Source organism: Gorilla gorilla, chromosome 16 (assembly GCF_029281585.2).
Source record: "Gorilla gorilla gorilla isolate KB3781 chromosome 16, NHGRI_mGorGor1-v2.1_pri, whole genome shotgun sequence".
Taxonomy (NCBI): Eukaryota; Metazoa; Chordata; class Mammalia; order Primates; family Hominidae; genus Gorilla; species Gorilla gorilla.
In genome coordinates, this window is record NC_073240.2 from 21,055,387 (window position 1) to 21,060,168 (window position 4,782).

At 40.2% G+C, this 4,782-nt stretch overlaps 1 long non-coding RNA gene across 1 annotated transcript; it reads right to left on the reverse strand.

The window, feature by feature from the left end:
• Positions 1–2,753: 2,753 nt before the first annotated feature.
• LOC134757323 (uncharacterized) lies at positions 2,754–3,952 on the reverse strand. Its single transcript, XR_010131186.1, has 3 exons — positions 3,828–3,952; positions 3,007–3,187; positions 2,754–2,872 (listed from the first exon to the last, which is right to left on the reverse strand). It is a non-coding gene; the product is annotated as an uncharacterized lncRNA (long non-coding RNA).
• Positions 3,953–4,782: the final 830 nt, after the last annotated feature.

The following is a 4,782-nucleotide window of genomic DNA, read 5'->3' on the forward strand; positions in this document are numbered from 1 at the left end:
ATGATGCATTTGCCAATTGAAAGGGGCAGAAGAAGGCATCTAAAAATCTTGAAAGTCGAACTATCTATTCAACAATTTGGACCTGCAGTGCTAAAAAATGAACTCACATTAGATTGAAGGAAAGCATAGGGAGATGTGAATGATATGAGCTGCTGAACAAGCTGTGTCTTCAACACAATCTCCTATTAGGGCAACATTCAAATAAAATAAATATATTGAGATTATACAGAATTATGATGCTGACTGGCCATGAATTCCAGAGGACACAAAAAAAGATTTGCGGAGTCAGAGGAATTGGAAGATAAGTCTATCTGGATAGCCATATCAGGACAGACATGGCTGAGAACAAAACATTGTCTGTAATAGAACATACAAATTCTTCCTTAGAATGTAGTAAAGGGACTCCTTTATTCATATGCAGTTCCTGCCACAACTCTGAATGCATAGATTCTTTTGACTTGACATAAATGCCACAGATTTGTTTTTATTTTAATGAAGCCCAATCGCAGGAGATCCACCAATAAACTGGAGGTAGCAAGTAGCTATTGAAAGTTAAGAAGTTTATGAAATTATTAGAAAATGCCTTATTGAAACTTTCTGTTACCCATCTCCTAGCATTCAATATCTACCCTCATCAAATTCTATTAGTAAATTTAATAATCACTTTTTGCACAATCAAATTTTTATTATGCTGGTTGTTAAGTGGGACATACACCATGGTTCCAAATTTTCTATACTTTAAAAATCATTTTCTTCATTTAAACTTCATACCATTCTACTAATTTTCATAATTGGTTGAATTCATTGCTTCAATTTCTGATTAATTTCTCATATTATATAATCCTTGGGAGAAAATATGTCCTTCAAACTCAAATTGTTTGTTTCCAGTGCCATATAGTTAAACATTTCTTTTATTCGGCATGTATTTCAACCTTCCTTGTCTCTCCATAAATCACTATCCTTTCTTCCCTTCACAATCGGTAAATATTTTATTCTGCAAAGAGGATGGTCTAATTAATTTACCAAATAAAATAGTTTTGTATAGGAAAAGACATTGAAATTCTAAATATCTATTCAAAATGACATATAACAAAACCAATTTTTTTCTTATCAATGGCATAACCAAACAATTTTGAAGAAAATGATGTTACTCAAAGACTTTCCCTATGTAATGTTGCTTAAAGTCACAGTTGCCAAGCATTTATCAACAACATCAAGCAAGGACTTCTTGTACTTAATATACAAATAGTTTTTAACAAAAAAAAAAAATGTCTCTTTCCTCTGCTGAATGCTGATTGCAGGCATTAAATCTCCAGTTGCTTGATGAATGCATATTCTTTTAAAAAACAAGCTATCATAACCTATTTTGAGTACAGCAGTATTAACAATATATTTTTATCTCCTTTGTGATAGATCAGTGAAGCAAGTTTTGAAATGAAGTTAATAATTTTGAATTTAAATCTACAATTTAACTTTTTAAAAATGCTGAAATTTTATGTAATACTTTTCAAAGGTCTTTAGCATAACAAGTTGGTGAGATGAAATGGTAAAATGTGCCAATTAGCTTCCTATCATAGTTCACTTATATATCACTTGCATTTTAATAAGTATCATTATAGATTTCTGAAAAGACCATTATCCTTAACAAACTAACACAAGAACAGAAAAGCAAATACCACATGTTCTCATTCTCATTTATAAGTGGGTGCTAAATGATGAGAATGTATAGACACACAGAGACCTAGGAGGGTGGGAGGAGAGAGAGGATCAGGAAAAAATAACTAATGGGTATCAGGCTTAATACCTGGGTGATGAAATAATCTGTACAATGAACCTCCATGACACAAGCTTGCCTATGTAACAAATCTGCACTTGTATCCCTGAACTTAAAATAAAATAAAATATACAACTAGCAGAGACCAGGCATGGTGACCCAGGCCTATAATCCCAGCAATTTTGGAAGCTGAACCAGGAGGATCACTTGAGAGCAGGAATTGGAGACCAGGAGTTGGAGACCAGGAGTTGGAGACCAGCCTGGGGAACATGGTGTGACCCTGTGTCTACTAACAAAAGAAAAAAAAAAAAACAGCCAGGAATGGTGGTGGTGCAGAACTGTAGTTCCAGCTACTTGGGAGTCTGGGGTGGGAGGATCCCTTGAGCCTGGGAAGTCTAGGCTGCGGTGAGCCAAGATCATGCCACTGCACTCCAGCAGGGGTGACAGAGTGAGACCCTGTCTTAGAAAAAAAAAGAAAAAGAAAGTACTAATCTAATTTCCCTACTGGAATCGCCTCTTCACCTGCCCTCTCTGGAACCTCACTTGTCAGTTGTTCCTCCAACTCCCTGTATCTTTAACCTGTCCCCCACCAATCCTTTTGGTCACTGTGGTGGCCAAAGTAATGCCCCCTACTGATTGCTCACGTCCTAGGTTACACAGCACAGTTTCAGAGGAAGGGGGATATTAAGAGTGCAGATGGAATTAATGTTACTAATCAGCTGTCCTTGAAACAAGATTATCCTGGAGTATCTGGGTGAGCCCATGTAATTACAAGGGTTCTTTAAATATGGAAGAGGGAGGCAGGAAGTTAAGAACCAGACAGAGTGAGCACAGTGGCTCATGCTTGTAATATCAATACTTTGGAAGCCCTAGGCAGGAAAATCCCTTGAGTGCAGGAGTTCAAGGCCAGCCCTGGCAACACAGCCGGGCCCCACCTCTACCGAAAAATTGAAAATTCACTGAGTGTCATGGTGCTCACCTGTAGTCACAGCTACTCGAAAGGCCGTGGTAGGATTGCTAGCCTGGGGGGTTGAGGCTACAATGAGCTGTGACTGCACCACTGAACTCCACCCAGGGTGAGAGAGCAAGATCCTGTTTCTGAAGAAAAAAAAAAAAGGACATTGGAATCAGGGCTTCCTCCATCCTAAGGTGCCTACAAGGCATCTCTCTCTGAAAATGAGTAAACATCCTCTAATTCTCCACAGAGTGGAGCAGCAGGAAAACGCACTCACCTCATTTCTGTGCTGCTTGAGAGGCCTGGACAGCCCAATAACCACCTCATTCCTGATGAAGAAATCAGGAAATGGCTCGAGTTGAGCTACGGAGAATTTGGTTCCTTCTTTTGGTTCTCAATAGGCAGGGTGGGGGCCAGGCATAGTGGCTCATACTTGTAATTCTTGCACTTTGGGAGGCCTAGGGGAGAGGATCACATGAGGCCAGGAGTTCAAGACCAGCCTGGGAAACATAGCAAGACCCGGGTGGCATGCACCTGTGGTCCCCACTACTTGGCAGGATGAGGTGAGAGGATTGATCACTTGATCAACCCAGGAGTTTCAGGCTGCAGTGATCCATGATCACACCACTGAACTCTGGCCTGTGTGACAGAGCCAGACCATGCCTCAAAAAGTTAGAGAGAGAGAGAGAGAGAGAGAGAGAGAGAGAAACTATAGACAGGCACCAGCACATTCAGCTAATTTTTAAATATTCTGTGGAGATGAGGTTTTGCTAGGTTGCCTAGGCTGGTCTAAAACTCCTGGCATCAACAGATCCTCCTACCTCAGCTTCCAATGTCCTGGGATTATATTTTTTGTTTACTATCATTGAAGACACTTGTTCTTATACTGCTTTAAGGTATAAAAGGAAAAAAAACGCAGATAATAACAAATGTTGGTGAAGGCCAGGCACGGGGCCTCAGCTTGTAATTCCAGAACTTTGGGAGGCTAAGGTGGCCAGATCATTGAGGCCAGGAGTATGAGACCAGACTGGGCAACATGGTCAAACCCCATCACTACAAAAAAATATATAAAAATTAGCCAGTCATGGTGCTGTGTACCTGTAATTCCCAGCTACTCGAGAGGCTGAGATGAGAGGATCACTTGTGCCTGGGAGTTCAAGGCTGCAGTGAACTGTAATGACATCACTGCCCTCCAGCCTGAGAGACACAGCAGGCCCTTGTCTAGAAAAAGAAAAAAATAACGTCAGTGAAGATGCAGAGGAATTGGACCCATACACATTACTGGTGGGAACATAAAGTGCCACAACTACTTTAGGAATTTCTTTTCTTATCATTTTAATTGGATTTTTTTTGAAATCAAGACAGGGTCTCGCTATCTTGCCTAGGCTAGTCTTGAACTTGTGGGCTCAAGTCATCCTCCCAACTGAGCCTCCTAAGTACCTGGGATTACAGGTGTGAACCATCACACCCAACTGATCTAACCACTTTAGAAAATGTCTGGCAGTTTCTCAAGAGCCTAAATGTGCAGTCATCACATAATGCAACAATTTAACTCCTAGGCATATATCCCAGAGGAAAAAAAATATATATGTCCATACAAAAACTTGTATAGGAACCTTCATAGCAGCATTATTCATAATGGCCAATACATGAAAACCCAAATGTGCACCAACTGATGAATGGATAAACAAAACGCAGTGTGTTTCTACCATGGAATATTATTCAGCCACAGAAGGAATGAAATACTGATACATGCTACAACATAAAGGAACTCTGAAAACATTTTACTAAGAAGGAAAGCAAGCCAGCCACAAAATAACACATATTGTACAATTCTATTTGTCCAGATTAGGCAAATCTACAGTGACAGAAAAATCAATCAATGGTTGTCTGAGGCTGGGGCAAAGGCAGGTGGGGGGAGGAGGAGGCAGTGGCTAAGGGGTGCGGATTTCTCTACAGGGTAAGGAAAGGTTCTAAGAGTGACTGTGGTGATCAGTGCACAGCTCTGTGAATATTCTAAAACCCACTGAACTGCAGATTTCAGCAAATAAAT